The sequence below is a fragment of the Triturus cristatus genome, chromosome 12 (genome assembly GCF_964204655.1).
Source record: "Triturus cristatus chromosome 12, aTriCri1.1, whole genome shotgun sequence".
NCBI lineage: Eukaryota > Metazoa > Chordata > Amphibia > Caudata > Salamandridae > Triturus > Triturus cristatus.
In genome coordinates this window covers 657,801,024-657,820,742 of record NC_140595.1, presented here as the reverse complement: position 1 = coordinate 657,820,742, position 19,719 = coordinate 657,801,024, and the positions used below count along the sequence as shown (strand labels likewise).

At 43.0% G+C, this 19,719-nt stretch overlaps 1 protein-coding gene and 1 long non-coding RNA gene across 7 annotated transcripts in view; one reads left to right on the top strand and one right to left on the bottom strand.

The window, feature by feature from the left end:
• The window catches only part of GSE1 (Gse1 coiled-coil protein), a 1,027,427-nt gene that overhangs the window by 572,417 nt on the left and 435,291 nt on the right, over positions 1-19,719 (top strand). The gene's annotated exons all lie outside the window — the stretch shown is intronic.
• Positions 380-19,122, bottom strand: LOC146776490 (uncharacterized). Its single transcript, XR_014972376.1, has 3 exons — positions 19,073-19,122; positions 2,678-2,720; positions 380-2,040 (listed from the first exon to the last, which is right to left on the bottom strand). It is a non-coding gene; the product is annotated as an uncharacterized LOC146776490 (long non-coding RNA).

The following is a 19,719-nucleotide window of genomic DNA, read 5'->3' as shown; positions in this document are numbered from 1 at the left end:
TCCACAGCAAAATCAACACCATCTACCAAGACTTCGCACCCAACTCCCACCGAGGACAGTAGGAACCGAATTACGCCTACCAATGCACTCGCACACCAGCTCACCTCGTGGAACATCCTCAGTGAGAAGGAAACAGCATCCATCACGAGATCCATCCACTCCGGAGCCCCAGCAGACACCTGCCCACACCATATAGTCAGCCTCCGCAATCAACCCATCAGCAAATAACTCACCAAGGTCCTCAACTCTTCTATAACCACAGCCCACTTCCCGTAGAAATGGAAACATGCCGACGTGAAGCAGCTGCTGAAGAAGCCATCCGCTGACCCAGGAGAACCTAAGAACTACCAACCCTTCTCCCTGTTCACTTTCTCAACCAAAGACATAAAGAAATCCATCAGCATCCAGCTCAACAGACATCTGGAGAACCACAACCTTCTGGACCCCTCTCAATCCAGCTTCAGAGCAAACCACAGCACCAAGACAGCCCTAGTCGCAGCCACGGATAACATCAGAATTCTGCTAGACCGTGAAGAAACAGCAGCCCTTACCCTGCTCAAGACCTGGATGTTCAACCAATAGGAGAACAGGTAGAAGGATCTCCCAGCACCTCGAGAACATCATGGGTGAAGCAGCCACGCTCTACAAATCCTGATTGACTGATTTCTAGTTACTTAGTTTGTATTTGGTGATCCTTTGTCTTTGCTTTGGGGATTTCCCCACAGTGATGTATTCTTTAAGATTAAAGTTTCTTCCCAGAAATCTGTAGCGTTTTAGTTAGACTTGTGTGCTATTTCTTATTATTCTCATGTATATTTGTAAATAGTGTTACCACTTGACTCTAAGAATGCAAATAAAACGCATGGGCTCAGTTAGCTATTCACACAACAACCTGGAAAACTTGAGGACCTTTGACACAGAGGAGTTCCATATTTTCGCAGCCCAGATTGCGGAGCTTCCACTACCCCATTTCAGTCAGCAAAATATTTTAATGATAGGAGTTGTCTAAACTAGTGGTTGTTAACCTTATGACTTCTGAGGAACCCCACTTAATCATTACTAGAATCTGGGACCACCACTGAATCATTATTGGAATCTCGAGAACCCGGCCAAAACAATTTTGCTAATTTGCCCAGCAAAACAATACAGAAATGAGAATTCTTAAGATAAACACACAAATTGAAGACATTTTTAATTTAATTCACAAACAAATATTAAAAAATGTACATTTTAAAAGTAAGATTGGAGCTCTCCAAAATCCATTGAGGCCACCCATTGTCCATACTATATTCTATTTAATGCACTTGTATTGCTCCCGCATATCAATCAGAAGACATCAACTTAATTTTTAGCCAACAATTTCAAATTCATTCTCATTTTTTAAAATGTTTTAAATTTTACATTTTACATTTTGCTTCTTTATATCCACATTGTTAACCTGTTGATATTATTTCATTTTCTAAGCTGTTGCGGACATTCTGAGAAGGAATCGCGGACTCCTAAGGGTCCTTGGACCACACGTTAAGAACCGCTGGTCTAGGAGCTATATACTGGGGCGTAAGGTATAAGGGGTTTTGGCATGAGTCGCTCTGTGAGGAAGGTAAATGGGGTCTGAATTGTACTTTAGCTTCAACAGGCAAACGGTACCTCTTTTTCATTTTGCTTCTGTAATAGGATTGTGAGGTTAAACATTGAGAATGACTCTTGCTGCTTTAAAAAAAAAAATTATTTTACTTTCACAAGAACATTGGACGCCACGCTACCATGCCGGCTTACACGCTGATAGAATTACCTATGGAATAACTTAGAGGATGCTTTCACCTTTGGAATTGGCTGGAGGTCAATTACGATAACTTGGCAAATGAGGGTATACTAATACCCTACACTATCTTTGAAATATCGGATACAATCACACATGATCAGATTTTAGAAGTAGAATTCATACACAGCAGCAAAGCCAGTCAAGAACCACAGACAGTGTATATTGCCCTGAAGAAGTCTGCGAGGACGAAACGCGTTGGATACGTTCTTTTATCTAGTCTGAAAAAAGAAAAAAAAAGAAGTCATCAATTAAGGATTTGAAAGAATAACTCTGCTGAATTTCCATTTTTGATCTTGATATTTGATTCACAAATGTTTAAATTATATTAGTTACTTTTGTAAAGCTTTGACTTAAATTAAGTGTGCTGGACCATTGTGTTGCATATGACTCTTGCTGCTTTGTTTTGAGTGGTTTTGTTCCTGCTCGTCAGTGCCATGCGCTCATCAAGGTTGAGGTCATCAGAGGACACCAGGTCACAAAGCAAACAATATTCCAGTCCTACGCTTTTCTTTTACAAATCAATATGTTCATGTGCTTTAGTTATATTTGATCTATTGAAGTGATTCAGAATTACATTTCCCATAATGCATTGGGTTGTTAGATGAATGGTCAGACTGGAGCACTGCAGTCTTGGTGACATGCACTCATCTGGTAGTCTTAACCAAGGTAGAAATGGATAACATAGTGAAAACTATAGGCAGCCCTATGCCAGGCTCACGGTTCCACTGCGGGATGGCTGAACTTCGATACTGCTCTGTCTCATCCACCTTGCACTCCAAAGAGTCCTACAGCCACTCCTAAGTTTTCAGGGGGAAAGAGGAATCGGGGGGAAAATAGATACCACTGCACACTTACCCTCTGTTGGATGTAGCATTGACTTGTCTCATGCCTTCAAGTCCTGATGAAAGTAAACAAACATTACTACTGATTCTCCTGTACTGTATAACATACCATATATGACATACCTTTTAGAGTTGGGTAACACTCTGCAGCTATGTGTACTTGTGAACACAAAATGGTTCATCTGAAACATGCAATTGGAAGTGGTATACTAAGCACACTAAGGACTGTTGGTCTAAAAATCAGGGTAGCTGGAGGGGCCACGCTGACTGAAAAGAACCATATTCTTTCTATCAGAACAAAGATCACTGTGGGCATCATATCCAAGAACAAGGTGAATCCTTGTAAGGGAAATTTCGTTATAAATGGTACTTTTCACTTAAGAAATTCTAAACAATGGAAAGAATAAGGTGGTGTTAGAATGTAAAGAGGAAAGCTTGCCAAAGCCTAAATTAATTTCCACGTGATTCAGCCATTTAGTCTTCTGTAGAAGCACAGGGAGAAGATGTATGGGCCTCCATTAGAAGTGTCATGCTAAGTTCACCTTCTGCGTTAGAGGCCATCTGAATACTTGCAGCAAATGGTCCTTCCCCAAGCGTCATAAATTACTTTCTGTGCCAAAGCTTTTGCTTTCATGCAATAGGTTAAATTCAGGAGATAAAGCAAAAAGAACCTTAATTTCTGTTCTGCATCCACACCCTGGAAAAATAACAATGGTGCTGTGTTTTACAGGCAAGCTGGGATGAGTGGGGAGCAACACAGGTCTGGGGATGTGGAAAGCGTTTGTAGTGGGGGAGTTGTACAAGACGAGTATAGCTAGAAAACACATGCACTCTCATGGAGTGCAGAATAAAAAAGAAAAAGCAGCTCCCTAAATGTGAGCAGTGGAATAATGCAAGTCAGCCAATCAAAAGGCTCAGAAACAGACTGTGCTGCAGTGAGGGATATACACAAAAAGAGGCAAACAACTGCGAGTCACCAAAAAGGTCAACCAATGGTAGACTATGTGTGGTCTCTAAACCCACAGTAAGATCACAAAAGGTCTTTCACAACTTGATAACTTGTGCTGTCTGTTAGGCGAGGCCTAAAACATAGAACTAGTCGGGGGGGGGGGGGGGTGCCAGACATAACAGGAGGCCATTAGCCAGTTATGAAATGGTAAACGCTCAGCAGCATCGTAGTCTTTACTAACATGAAGGTGCATGGTTTAAGGGAGGGCTCACTGCTGAACACTGGTGCCTGACTTCTGACCCTCAGGAGGGATCTTTATAAATTGAGGGACAGTTCTGCTCTCTAAAACTGGAGTGGATGAGCTCTGTTGCTGCCCCCCTCTCGCCGCCCCTTCATGGAGCCCATATCTTTACCTATTGCAGTGTCTGACAGCCTCCTCCACTACCCTTTGGCCAGATAGGAGAATTCTTCACACCAGTGGTTTGTAACCCGTGGGCTGAGGAGCCCTGGGTGTCGGCACGCCTACTCTGGGGTCTGCGGGGGTCTGTTACCAAATTAAACCATATTTAAATGAATACATTAAAATGAATAACACATATGCAAATAATGAAGCAAAATTCAAAACGTGAAAACATTTTCTATATTGGATTGTGAATTATTTAAATATTTCAATATTTGATCATTTGTTTGGAGCATACCTGTTTTTGCATTTTTGTGTATTTGTTAAAGTTCGAATCATAGAAATTGCGTAGGCCGAGGATCCCCAGCTTCCAATAATGACTCAGTGGGGGTCTCCGGATTCCAGTAATGACTCAGTGGGGGTGTCCACAGAAGTCAAAAGGTTAAAATCCTCTGCTTTACAGTATTAAAAGTAACAATCTATTGGCTTTGTCAATGGCTGCTTTTGGTTTTTGACTCATCGCCTTGATACCGTGTGCTGCTCGAGGGGCATTTCTGTGGGGGCCAGTCCTTCCCTCGCGCGCTCTTCACTGGGAACTCACCAGCACTGGCCTTTGGTGGAGAAAGAGTCCCTGGAGTGCTAATTAAAACATTCAGCGGCGTGTCTCCTGCTTACTGCCATTAATTGGGGTCTGTCTGCACACACAGCTTGCGCCTTTGATTAATGCCCTAAACGTAAGCCCTCAACCTTTCCTGCCCTCCCCTCCGGTGCTCTGGTTGGCCCCTGACCCTTGCTGGGCGTCACCTCTGACCTCCTCCCTGAACTTTGCCATTTCATACCTTGATCGTCTGTTTTTTTGATATATGATGCCGATTGCTACATTGTTGTTTCCTAAATGTGAAGTGCTTGCAGTGTGGGGCAGCGACGCCCCCCTCCGCCATCCAGATGACGAGCTGCCCCCATGGACGGTCTCATTTTGCCCCATTGCTCTACCCTTGAGAGGTTCCATGCAGGATGCAGCCCTGCTGTCAGTGATGGGTTAAACCTAGTCCATCTCTATTGTCCCGCCCCTTGGAGCTAAGGTGCCCAGATTTTGAGAAGCAAAAACCGGGCAAAGCAAGACATAAAAGTAGGACTAAAGTCTCTAGTCTTATTTCTGCATTTGGCCTCTCTCAGTGAGGAGGTGGGATGAATATCTATCTATCTATCTATCTATCTAGATATAGTGCAGAGGGTCAGAGTAGATATATGAGTACACATTTACAAGACTATGTTTAGGTAACATTACCTATGACCGGCCCACCACCCATCCATGTCCCCTCTGCTAGGAGCATGCAGCCACTGACCTCCTCCTGGGCTGCATGAAAGAAACCCATTAATGACGTAAATTATTTTAGACTTTTGAAGCGCAGTTCTCTGAAATCTGGGACTGACCGGGAAATCTGGGATGTCTTGCCACCCTACTTTGAGCTCGCCAATTTTCCTCCATCCTCTTCCACGGACGTCCAATCACAGAAATACCAGGGGCAGAAGAGGTGAGATCTTGCATCAAGCTTCCCAGCTACCTGCGCAAGAAGCACATCCTGGCCAGGATTGTGATTTGCATTCTGGGACATGTAGTCTTGTTTTTGTAATAGAATGAACAGGAATAAAAATGTTGGAATCTGAATCCTGAAATTGATGTGTTACTGGTGCATGGAACTGGCACACCTGAGAGCTTTGTCTCTGAAGACAGCCTCCCCTTTATTACTGATGGGGTAAGGGAAGGCCAAGGCACTGAAATTACAGAAAGAAATCTGTGCTTCCAGAGCGCTGGTCACCTTCTGTTCCCGTCACTACCACCATGACACCTGAAACCTGTGATAGGAAGCTTAGAGCCACGCATAGAAAAAGGCAAGACTCCATGTCATCACTGACACACTTTCCAGACATGGGCTTTCATGCGACAACCCAATGCACTCTGGGAGTTGCAGTCTTGGTTTGTTTCATTTGAACTAAAACACCAGAAGGCAGTGATTTGTAGGCTAAAAGATCAGCACTGGAAACCGGGTCAAGGATGGCCATCTTAATGACTTAGGACTGTCTAGAGCAGATGGAGACCATTTTCAATGATGAGAGTTTGATGCTAGAAAAGTCCATTATGATGAGAAAATCTTTTGCGCATCACGTCGGTGACGAGCATTGCAATGTTGCCGGTGTCAGCACTGAATGGCTGGCAAGCAAAAGCAAGGCATATGTGATGCCTAGTCAATACGGGCATTTAACACATCCTTGCATCCTGGGACTTGTCACTTTAATTTTTCAGTTATAGTGTAGGCGTGCACTTTTTAGGAGTGAAAATTAAGTTAAGTAAAAGGCTAGGCATGGTTAAGAAACCCACATGGTGGCCCAGGTATTTTTTTAATTTATTTTTTTACCCGTAGCATTTTGCATTCCATTGTTTTTTAAGCTATGCTAACCACAAAACTGTAAACTACAAGTTCCAGAATGCAATATGCTGTTGCCTAAAAAAGCAAGGTCTGGTCTAAGCTGTCACACATGACCAAGGGCCACTCTGTAGCCATGCATTGCATTTGTTTGGGTACTAATAAGTGCTATTTGTGGGAGCTAGAAACACTCCACCTCCTTGTGTGTGGCGGATGAATGTTCAGTGCTGTTCCTTCACAGTAAGAGCCCCCACATGCAGCGAGGGGCGTCGAGCCGCTGGGAATGAATCCTTTGCAGCTGCACCAGGCCCGCCCGCTGCCTTCAGGATTTGCCAGTAATGTTTTCGCTGATTACTAACAGAAGCAAATGTAATTTGGAACGTTCCCTCTGGGGGGAGGCGGGCAGCGAAGAGGGAGGCTAATTCGGAAAAGCTGTTCCGAGGCGACCCCCGAGAGCTCGGCTCCATCGTTAACGCCATCATGGCGGATCCGCGCTGCAGGTGGGTCTGTAACCAGCTTGCAAGCGTGGGGGGTTCATTCTAGTGGGGCGAGCATGGGATCTGTTTCTAGGCAGGTGCATAGGCAAAACGAGTGATCTCCTGAGGTCAGTGGGGCTGGGGTGAAGTCAGGCTCGCCTACTACAATCTGGAGACTTACCGACAGGGCAGGTCCTTGGAAAGGACAGTAGCCTTGAGTATGGGTTAATGGCTCCTCGGGATACCTCCTGACAGGCCAGAACCTCCAGAAAGCTGGGTAGATTCAACTTCTGTTTATTGAAACATGCGCAGTACATCAGTTCAGACAATAGATAATAAGCAAAACCTTTCCGGGCAATTATAGGAGTGAGATACATACATTTCCACATATCAGTTCACCTCGTGTGGGCATTGCCCAGGCCGTCCAAATGTCCCTCCTCCCCTTTAGTCCCGCCCTCCCCCTCTTCAGGCCCTGTACGTTTCCCATGAGTTCCAGATTTTTCCCCATTTTTTAGGGCAGCCCCAGCTCTTATGTGCCAACCATACTTGATACTAATGCCATGTCCTTCATGTAAGGGCATTTGCAACTGCGTTACACTGTTCACGGGGGCAAGAAAAGCTGCTTGCGCTGTTCTACACGACATTACTGCGGGTAACGGTGCCATCTTGTTTTCAGATGTCGGCTTTCTGATAAACCGGTGCAGCTTGGGAGCAGCGGCCTTCATTCCACCAGTCATGTTGGCGTGCATGAAAACAAAAGCTTAGGCCTGGCACAACTGTTTCCAAGTGACATGGAGTAAGCTGTTGTTAGTGCAGAAACTGCAGTAACACTGGGCCCTTGGTTGTCAGGGGCCCACAACACCTCAGTTACCCAGGCAGACTATTTTCCCTGCTTGCGTGCAGTGTTCTGCTGCCGTTGCTTCAGTGGCGGCTCTTCCGCTATGGCGGAGGAGCGTCGCCCCACAAGAAAAATAAAAAGATAACGCCAGGTTATTATCATTTTATTTTTATGTAGTGATTTCCAGGTGCGGGGCGTAGCTGGGCCACCCACAGAGCAGGGGAGGAGTGTTGGCACTCCCCAAGTACGCATGACTGCTTGGCCAGCTGTCTTGGGCCGACCAAACAGTCCTACGCACTGTGCATGTTCCCCACCAGGCTGTAATACACAGCCTGGTGAGGAACATGCCCAGCCTTCCATTCTCCGTCTGAGCGCCAAGCCACAGCGCTCAGACCAATCACAACAGTGCTATCAGTAGCGTTGTGATTGGCTACAGGAGTCTAGAAGCCTAGGTGCTTCCTGTTCCTTTGTCTACAAGGACGGAAGAGATGTGGCCGCCGACAACAAGGTACGTTTTTTTTTTTTTTCGTTTTTCTGTTTACCTTTTTTTTTTTTACCCCCTCGCTCCACTCACCACTGATACCCGGTATTAGCCGCTACTACCTTGCTATGGCCCTGAAACTAGTAACAAAGTTCACAATACTTTCATCCTCATTGTATAAGGTCCAAAGCCCCAAGTTTTGCTTTGTATGAGACCACAAGACTGAACTGCTGTGTGTGGTGTTTGTGTGGCACAATACACAGCCACATGAATGTGGGCCAGGATAGTGGTCCTTGGTGCACATGATTAAAATGGCTGCTGTTCTGCGCTCTGTAGTGTGTGCTTAAGTTTACCCGGTCCATACATGAGTAGTTCATCCTGTCCAGGTTTTATTTCTTTGCAGTCTGGAACTTCTAGTCATGTCTATCTCATTATAAAATCAGCACTGCAAGTACCAGAACTCAAAGAAAAGATATTATCTAAACGAGCTACTGACTTATGGACATGGGAAGTGAGATGCTCTTATGCAGGAGAGCATAAGTTGGTACCCTGTACTGTATAATAAGAAACATTGACTTCTTTATGGTGTTGTAGGTATCAAAGTATTTAGTTTTAATGTTCTGTAATGCCCTGTTATATTCTGTAAATATAGGTTTTGTTGCATTTAATTTAGTATTTGCAGGAGCTTGTTGGTGCATGCTTGTTCTAAGTCTTTAAATTTTACGTTTTGTTGATGCTAGGATTTTTTTTTTATGTTTGCAATTTTTAGGTGTTTGTTTTGTGAGTATTTACTTCTTGCTCACTTGGTATATGAGTTATACTTTACTTCCTGTTTGTTTATATGAAGTGTATGTTTTTTTTTAGTATTTTTGTGTCGAGTTAGAACAGTTTGCATATCAGTACTCACTTTTAGAAGATCTTCAATTATTTAAGGCAGTCATTTTCCAATATTCCAGTGTTTAGTTCAAGTTCCCATTCACTTTTGTGTGTAAGCAATAGTCTTATTACAACCAAGATTCCCATAAGGATTAGAAATCAAAATACTTTTGCTGTGAATCTTTGTATTTATGAAGATAACTTGAAGAACAGCCATAGTTCTCAATTTAAGATGGCAAATGGTATGTTTACTTCATCTGAGCGTTTCTCCTGGGTGTAGATATTTCCATAAGAGATCATACTTTTTCTTTAATAAAAATAGATTCATTTTGAGGTGTTATTTCTTTGATCAATCTTATACTGTGATTTATACAGCTTTCCAAAACAGAAAAATTCATTATGCAAGAGAATTTTGGGATTATCCCATATAGGAACGTCCGTGCTTTGGAAACCTGCTTGGCACAGCTCCTATGGCGTGTGCAATTATATGGAGGCCTTCGTTTGGTACCGAAATAAAGGGTGAAAATGCAAAATCTGTTTTCACTATAAACCTCTTTTGGGTTTTTGTGCATGTTGGGTTTAGACCAGAGGAGAGATTGATGCAGAGTGAAAGCACAGTGATACTCCCTCATATTTGTAAACCATTCCATCTTTTCTAAATTGAATATTCAGTTTGTTCAATATCAGTCATGATGTTTTGGGGTGACAGATGTAGCAGGTCATTTCCAAATCCAGGTTAAAATAGAGATTGTTATTACCCAAATTAAATACGTTTTGTAATATTTGAAGTCTCATCGGTATAACTGTTATCTCTATTGTATTAATCTTTTGCCGATAGTCCTAAAATGAGTTTCTGCAAGTCTTAGGGGAAATCAGTGCTACTGAAAACAGTATATTGAATATTAATATAAAACTCACTATCAAGAACATTTATTTTAAATATATCACAAATTGGCCACTTCCAGAAAAAGAGCAACAACTGTGCCTTGAAAAGGAATTATGTTAGTAACAATAAATAGTTTTGCAAAATTGGAAATGTTCTACTGAACCTCATTCTGACACAGTTTCTCGGCATGGCAAAGCTAGCCCAGAAATAAATGTTTCTCAAGCTAAAAAGTCAGTGTGAATTGTTTTGCTATGGAAGAACATCTTAGAGCTATGTGACTTTCTAAAATAGAGCAACGATAATCTGCATTATCTATGAAAGTTCATTATAAAACCCCAAGATTTAATTTGACAAATTCAAAAGTCTACGATGTCCCAAATGATCTGTACCACTCCCTTTATGACTCTTTACCTCTGAAATGGAAGCGGTGTGTCCTGAATATTCTGTTATTTGGTTTACATATTAAACATCTGTTAAGGAAACTAGCATCTCCAACATTTAGGGTCAATATTTTGAATGACAGTTTTAATTGCAAATTAATCTTTTGGGTTATTGTGACTATATAGGAAATAATTGCTTCCTCCGATACCAACTTAGTTTTATTTTCTGTGTGGGAGTTTGCTTTATTTTCACTTTGCTATATGTTTCTAATGGTTTACAATTAACCCTTCAAGAAAGAATTATGGATGTATTTTTTTATCTGTATTCTCTGGGATTGAGAGAATGCAGTGTAATGCACAGAGTGGCTCCAACCTTTTTCAATATTTTTAAATCCTATATTTGTTTCTAAAGTACAGAACAATTCAAGGCACTCTCTGGTACGGCACTGATGTTAACTTGCAATCCATGGTTACCACGAATCCCAGCGTGTTTCAGCCTCAATCGCCTTGCTCACACTGTTAATAAACATCACTGCTGTGCCTGAAGGTGGTTCACCAACCTTTTATTTTGTACTTTTCGAAACAAGTATTAGATTTGAGTATATAGATATATTCACTGAAAAAAAAAAGGTTAAAGTGACGTTATAGTTAGATGAAAATGTCAGTTAAAACACATGGTTTTAAACAAAGACAGCCACTGAAATTCACCAATTATCGCTATCTCGAGTAACGATAACTTGTGCCCTAAAGTAGCAATAAACTCACACTACAGCCATGCACAGTGTTGTCAATGATGTCATAGAACATGTCACAAGTGATGTATTATGTGAGGTAATTACCAGCGTCTGGCAAGGGCATGAGTTATACTTACTTTAGGGAACGAGTTACAAATATAAAGATTACTGGTGAATTTCATTTTTTGGGGGGTTTAAAACCATGTGTTTTTAAGGACATTTTCACATAACTATATCCTCCTTTAACCTTCGATTTTTTTTTGTGAATTTCTAAGCTTTTGTTTTTTAATACTTAGCTGTCACTATAATCTTTGTTTTTTCAGTGAATTTCTAGGGCTTTTTTTTTTTAAGTAAATTCCTGTCACTAAATAAGAGGCAGGCCAATTGGTTTTGTCAAGGAGTTTTTGCAATGTCTGTAAATAATTATTTAAATAAAACATTTAAAATGGAAACAAAATTAAACTTTTGTCAGAGTCTTTCTTTTAAACACTTCAAGCAACATTTTGCAGCCATACACCAAACCACAAGGGGTCCATACATTCCCAAGATGAAGAGTAAAACCTCCGGTTTTGGAATGCTTAAAAATTTTTATCAACTTTTCCTGGGGTCATGTCATGTAGACCCCAGAAAACAGTTAATTTGTTTAAGCATTTCTGGAAGGCTGCAGTACTCCCTGCAGCCCCCCACAACAGTTAAACAATATGCTGCTGGTGTCCCTGTGCAGATTAGGGTACCACCATGCATCCAAATATATTTAAATTAGCCCACAAATGGCATTATTAGGTGTGCCTTCTCCAACCAGTAAATAATAAATGAGCAGCTCCGGACACTCATTCCTTATTCTTTCTTTCATTTCTGTGGCATTTATTATTATATTTTGGCTGCCCCAATGCCCACCCAGGGCACCCACATCTTTTAAATAACTTGGGGGCTACCGGGGGAGCCCCTGGGCCTCATGGCCACTACTGGTGACCAGGCTAGCACTCATCCTGGGTGCTAGCAGGAGCTGGCAACCAGTTTGCTCCCACCTTGTGGTAGTGTATTTTTCATTTCTTCTCACAGTGGGAGCCATCATTTTTCCCTGCTCGAGCTCGCGGGCAGGGGAAAAAAGAAAAAGTTTGCTTCTGCGCAGGAGCCATTTGAGCCCAGGAGATGGGGTCTTCAAGGATGAAAATGACTTGGAGAGAAAGGCCATACACCCCCCCACCCAAGAAAACAACACATGCCCTGGGGGATGGATTATGCCTCAGGGATGCCCCCTCCCCACTCTTAAAAATGGGGGCCTATAGGAGATCAGGTCCACAAGGCCGAAATCAGCTCTGGAAGGGCTCATACCCCCTTCCCCAAAAATAATATCTCACTCTCCCTCTGGGCCCTGGCTCACCCTGAGTCGGTGGCGGGGGGGGGGGGGGGGGGGAATGCAATTTTTCAAAAAGGGTGGGAGCTCACATTTTTTACACTTATTTATTTCACTGCGGATCCTCCACAAATTTATGGTATTTTTTTGTAAACAAATACCATGGGGGGGGGGGGGGGTCCTCTGTGACTCCCCCGCCAAAACGCCTAGAAGAGTTGGGTACCACTACCCTATCCCAGTGTCTTTTTTTTTTTTCTTCACTTATTTTCAGGACAGGTGCTAAGTCCCAGAGTTAAAAAATTGGAGCCCCCACATCTTTGTTGATGTGGTAGCAGTCAATCAGATCTGTTGGCTCAACAGATCCTCTGCAATGTGATATATAAATACATTTTACACCTTAATTTGTCAAAAACTACTAAACGGATTTATACCAAATCACAAAAGGCACACTTTCTGGACCAAGATCTAGCTTTCTGCTAAATTTGGTGTAATTCAGTTCATGTGATTTTGCAGTACCGCTTTTTTGTAGTACCACTGTTCAATTTTCCTATGAAAATTTGCATGGGAAAAATTTGTTTTAGGACCCACCCCCTTTGTCTCGGCCTATGTCTGATGGAACACCCCAAAGCTTTCCAGGAAGGAGCTGGGGTCTATGAACTTTTTTTTTTTTTTTAAATGTTCGTGAAGATTCGTCAAACTGTGCCAAAGTTATAGCAAAACAAAAAATATCCTATGGAAATGTGGTCCTAACCTAATGTGGTCCCCCCACACTAAACATCCTTGCAAGTTCCTTTCTTCTACGGTGCTGTCATGATAACATTGTACCTAGAAGGAGTACAGAAGTATCTACTAGTCAGTATTTTGCGGTGTATACTTTTTAAGTTCACCACTTACAACGTAAATCTCATTATCTGACTCCTTTTCGTAACACTTTTTTATTTAATGATACATCTCATCTCTGCTAACACACTCTGTTCAACAAAGCGGACCTTCTCTCAGCTCTGTATTGTTGTAGCCCAATGTGCTGCTTCATCACAGGATTCTCGTTCGAAGACAGCTGGGGCCAGCACACACAGTCACCACTATTATCAAATACTGGCTGTAACAAAAAGCCACATCTATCAACGTTGCCAATGCTTGCTTGCATTAGTCGTGTTTTACAAACGGTATAAAAAAAAGAATGCTGCATACAATGTAGTAATGGTAATTTAGTAGCAAAAAAGCCATCTAGCTTTATTAAATACAAATGTAAAAGAAGACCAAAACAATGTTATACTGTTAAACGTATGTATCCATACACTGTGTTCAGCTGTATTTGCTATTTTCTCACTGTAGATGCAGCTTTTCAAGTGATTAAGGGGGATGAAGAGTGACAAGTGTGTAGCTTTGTGCATACCACCTCACAAAAGGTTAATTGTTAAGTATGGTCTTCCACAAGTGTAGCTCAGCTGCATAAGCACCCTGTGTCACATGTTACCCCTTCAGTCAGTCATCTCTCTCTATCCAAAGTCAGTTTGAATTGTTTATTTTCTTCTATGCAAGCAGAGGCTTACAAATCCAGAGTGACCAGTTGTAGCACATGACCTGCGGTTTTTTGGCAGCTGCTGAATCGTGAAGTTTGCATGCACCTTTTGCACCACTCAGCTAGGAAACCCGAGAGACAAAGCCACAGCTGCCAATTGGCATAATTTCATATGATACAGGCAGTGCTTAATTTGTCAAAAAAAGTAATTGCCTGCTTGGCTCTCGTTGGGAGGCCATGGCAGCTGGCACCACACATTGCCCCTGCCGTGCTGCCAATGATGGTAACAACACAACTACTTAACATCACACACCTACAAGTGTGACAATTCAGACTATTTCAGGCCCCCAAAGCTACATGAATTGCTTGTGTGGCAGGTAATAGTATTTTTTTAATGTATATTGAATTAATAATTAACTGTTGTGGTCATCTATAAATTAGCCTGACAGCGCCACCTTTTGGCAGACTATCAGAAGCGTCAGTGTTGAAAATTAAGTGCCGGCGCAGCCACCGGAAACCACCAGCTCAAATTAAGCACTGGATATAGCCCTTCAATGCTATCTGAGCCAACAGCCTGTTTCATTTTTGTATCTATAGTTTTGCTTTTACCGTTATCATATATATTCAAAAACCACAGTTTGTTTTTGTAGTTTTTTTTTGCAGAGTTTTATATAGCACGAACTTGACCCGAATCCAATCAGGTATCAGAGCACTTTACATAGCACCAGTTACGTTACATTAGGACACACATTCATTCTTTGTTAGGCACGGGGAGATTAAGTGATTTGCCCAGAATCACAGGATGTTCAGCGTCATTCCCGAGACTCTAACCCAGTTCCCCAGGTCCGAGGTCGAGCGCCCTAGCCGCTCGGCCAACTCCTCTCCAAAGAGGAATTGGAGAGCAAAGAGCCAGTTGCGGCCCGGGCAGGTAAGAGTGGTGGGGCTGGGTTTTTTTTTTTTTTGGGGGGGGGGGTGGATTTGACAGCCGACCACGAGGGAAAATTAAATAATTAATTTTCCCTCATCGTCGTCTGTCGAAATCCCCTCTTACACGGCCCCACCGCCCTTACCTGCACTGGCCGCTGCTGCAAAGAACTGCTGGATAAAAAGCCAGCACGGGCTGAAAGTCTCCTACATAACACTAGGCAGCTGAACAAAGCATGGCCTCATATTGAATTTTTTTGTGAGATATCAAAAGTAATGCTCCGTTACTTACCAGTATACTTAATTATCCAGCATCCCTACTTTCCTCGTTAAAGTCATTACTTTTGAGGTGAACTCCATGTCAACCAGGAGAAAAAGACTGAAATTGGTGGGGTAACCCCACCCACCTTAGGGTAGTATACCCAGTCTCCTGCCCACATCAGTTTCTGCCAATATCAAGCCATATGAAGGCCAACTGGTAGGGTGGGTCATAATGACTGTGACGAGGACGGCAGGGGCTAAGGATAATGAAATGTACCGGTAAGTTACCGAGGGTTATCCCTACATCCCCTGTCCTCGTCTCAATCATTACTTTTGACGTTTACCCGAGCAAATAGATGACCTTCACGTCCAACCTAAAAACATACAAAAATATTAAAAACACATTACACCAATTATGCCCAGTACATTTTCAGTGTAACTGTAACACAATCAAATTATGTGGAAAATACTGCATTCAACACATTCTCCTCCAATTGATTTTCTCTCCTTAACACTCCCAATAAGATAGTGTTACCCAAAAGTTTGAGCTGAGGCCCATGTAGCTGCTCTACAGGTCTCTGACAGGTTAACTCCGGTTAACACTGGCACTCTTTGCTCCGGCCACTGGTTGTATTACCGGTTAAAAAACACACAATTAAATAAACATTTGCAATGCAATAGGTCTTGCATTACTGAATATTTGAGCTGTTGGTGTTGCATTATTATTAGCAACGCCAATAGCTCATACTTTTAGTAGTGCGAGACGTATTGCATAGCAAATGCTTGTTTTCTTTGCATTCCAATGCTCGAAGTTAAGCATTTATAATGGAGTTTTAGGACTATAAATTCCAGAATGTAAAGAAAAGACCTGGCCTGGACAAGCTACTAGTGAATGGAACGGGGAATCTTGAGAAAACTAATTTGTTAAAACAATCAGGTCTGCTTCGTTTTTGCTCATTAAACATGTTGTCACCTGACAAGGGGGTCGAAATTGACCATCTGATAATTCTTTATATTTCCTTGTTTTGAAGAAAGTCTGCTTCTTATGGGGATGTTGTCCCGCTGACAGCTGTCGCACACGATGTCGCCCCTCTGTTTCCATAGCTGCAGGACATCAGAGGTCACCGTGCGCAAAGAGAAGCAGGCTTCGCGCGGAAGCGTTGGCAATCCATGTCAGCACGCCATGAACCAAGGAGCCGACCTACCTCGGGTCAGCAGTCAGCGTAAACGTAGAGGTCAGGCTTCTGCGTGCGCGCTGATGCGTAGCACGCACACGCACAGCGGGCCTTTCACGCCAAGGTAACCTGGTCACGTGCTGTAATTGTCAGCTGCGGGCAGTGGGTGAAGCGCCTGCTTTTAGTCAGGCTCGTGGCTTATTACCTGCCCACTGAGCTGAGGCCTGCCATTACGGACTCGGAGGGAATTATCCAGGAAATAATTCCGTGCTCCTGGAAAGAGGTTAAAATAATAATTATGTTGCTGCTGAAAGTGGTCACGTGACCTCAGTGCCCAGCGTCTTCTCTGCGTGTGGCTTGGAAGAAAGCAACAGGAACCAATGTTTTCACTGCTCTCAGTGAAGCTTGTCAACTGCTAGCACCGAGTGACTGCACACGGTGGCTTTGGGACTGACTGACTGACGTTTGAGGTGCAGGGTTTTGCAAATGTGTGTAACAGTGAGGGTACCCATGTGCTGGTAGGCTATGTGACTTCAAAGTTGTGTGGCTGGCCCAAAATTCCTGTTGCCCCATGCGAAATGTGATTTGGTAAAACAATGGTGTTTTTTTCCTTTGTATTCTGGTAGATGTTTGATTTTGCTATTACGAAAAAAATCAAGACTATACCGATCTAATGGGCCTGTTGCTGATGGATGAGGATACAGACACTGGCTCTGGGTTTGATAATCCAGGGTCATCCTACTATTCTGCAGAAGCTGTTTAATTAATGTCCACATCTGTGTGTGTGTGGGTGGGTGACCAAACATAGGGTGGATGGCTGTCGACATTCCCCACGGCAGTCTCACTACAGACTGCTCAAAATGAATCCTGACTTGAAGTAACACAACCCATCCAATGATGTCCCCTCCCACCCTGGCAAACCTGGGGAGTGGGTGCTCGCTGGGCCCTACGCCAGCCTCAGCCCTGCCAACTTGCACGGTGCCACCACACGGTCACCCGGTGAGGAGCTGATATCACTAGGTGGCAGGGAAAATTAACTGGAAACCACTGCAAAGAGTGGATTTCCACCTTGTCTTGTGAGGCTTTTCAAAGCCAATGTCCTTTGAGGAGTGTGAAAATACCCCAGGACATCGGCACCAGCCTCAGCAAGATTATTTTTAGGAGGAGGAGGTTTGGTGGCAGAGGGTGCAGAAGTGTCTCTTAGGTAGTTCTGGGCACAAGGCCACGCCCGTCACACTCTGTAATTGTTTTTTGTTTTTAGTGTTGGCAGGTCTGCAGCCCCCTTGTAATGGATCAGACCGAGGGAGCTTGGAGGGAGGTAGGCTGGCTCTACAGCGCCATTGCTGAATGCTTTATTCGGCTATGGGGTGCTAGCCCCCCTATGTGATTTCAGAAGGAGGAGACTCCGTGAAACATTACCAAACTATCCTGGGGCAAGGTACCCTCACTCATGGCTACTAACCGAATAACCAAACAACTGGCAGGCTTGAGATTTTTACCCATGTATTTGTGAGGGCAGAGGTTTGTACCTCTCGCTTAAGTTTCTTGCTCAAACAGTTGAAAAGTTACTCAGATGCAGCAGCACATGTTGCCGTGAAGCGGAATGCCCTTTCCAAAGGCTGACTGGTCACCTTTCTGCTGCTTGTTGTTACATTTGTGTGTTAAGTTGGTACTAATTAGATTCAACCTATGACCAGACATTGTTAACAATTGTAACAAGCATTTCCAATGCAATAGGTCTTGCATTTACGTGAGTTTGAGCAATTGGCATTGTAAATGCCAATGCCTTTTATTTATGTTCTGGTTTTTAAAACATAAATAATAGGCATTGTCATTTACAATGTTATTAGCTTAAACTTTTGCAAATGCGAGACCTATTGCATTCCAAATACTTGTTCGTAAAAGCACCCTATGCCGCGCTTTCACTTTAATAGTGGCCACGCCCCTTTCTTTAGACGACCCGCGTCTAAAGAAAGGTTCGAGGCCGCCATTAAAGTGTAAGCGTGGTATGGGGCACTTTTACAAAAAAAAGCATTTTTTAAGTTGACAAAAAAATGTTTTTTTTTCTTTTCTAAAAGTGTCCCATGCCGCCCTTCGACTTTAATAGCGGACCACGCTCCTTTCTTTAGACGCGGCTCGTGTAAAGAAAGGTGCGCTTCTGCCATTAAAGTGAAAGAACGGTATGGGGCGCTTATACCAACAAAAAAAAAGGTTTGTCAAGTTGCCAAAAAATGGGTGCTCCATGCCACGCTTTTACTTTAATGCCAGCCATGTCCCTTTCTTCAAGGCGCGGCTCATCTAAAGTACGGTGTGGTCGTCATTAAAGTAAAAACGCTGTCTGGGCCGCTTTAAAAAATAAAAAGCATTTGTTAAGCAGCATAGCGTGTGCAGAAGTGCTGCACTGTGCAGGAAGCAGTTTTTTTAAAGAAAAAGCGCTGCGTCCATGATTGGGCACCGCGCTGTCATGAAAACAGGGTGGGTTAGGGAGAGCCTGTCGTGCCTTCAAAAGCAGCTAAATTAAAGATATTCGTGTAGCTACAACAAACTGTGTAACAACACAAGTAAAAAGTCCAGTCCTCATGGGAGGTTACAAATGCAGACAAGGCGTTACTAAGGCGGAAATAACAAGCCTATTAACGAATCAGAAGCAATCATCTAGAAACACAGTAGCAAGAGCCAATTGAAAAGATGAGCGCAAAGTGGGCGGAGCATCAAGTCCATACCTGAATACAGCATGCCTCGCAAAGCAGCCCATGCGCTGCCCAGGGTCGACCTAAAAATGGGGAAATAATGAAATAATACTATCAGAAAATGTGCTCCATTATGCCACAATACATGCATTTTCTTGCTGCATAGTTTAGTAAACACTGTTGCATAATTTGGCCCTCTCTTGCTGCATATTTACAGTGGCCCTGATTATATTTGAATATAAGAGCAACCCCTCTTTCTAGATAGTGTACTTGGCCCACTTCCAGAACGCTGCAACTCCAGCGAAGTTTTTAGTCCCCAGTATGGTCTTTACACTTACACCGTAACTGGTGTGCGGTGTCAATCTCTGGTATTTTTCATTTAATTAGCAATTTTTGCTTTTTGAAAACCTGTCTCTGCATACTGCCTCCGGTGACCTGAGTAAAAGAATGAATAGACAGACTTCCTCACACCGCCGTTTATTTTTTCACCTAAATTGAAGATTTTAAACTGCCTTATAATATGGCACAGAATGTGAAAACTTCTTTTTACGGTCTTTGGCGTGAGCATAACTCTTCCTTTGAGGAAAAAAACTGACACGCAAATAATCCAAAGGAAAAACGTTACTGAGGAACAGGGTTGAAATAATGTATTAACTTCCCTGACTACCAACCAGTCCCAG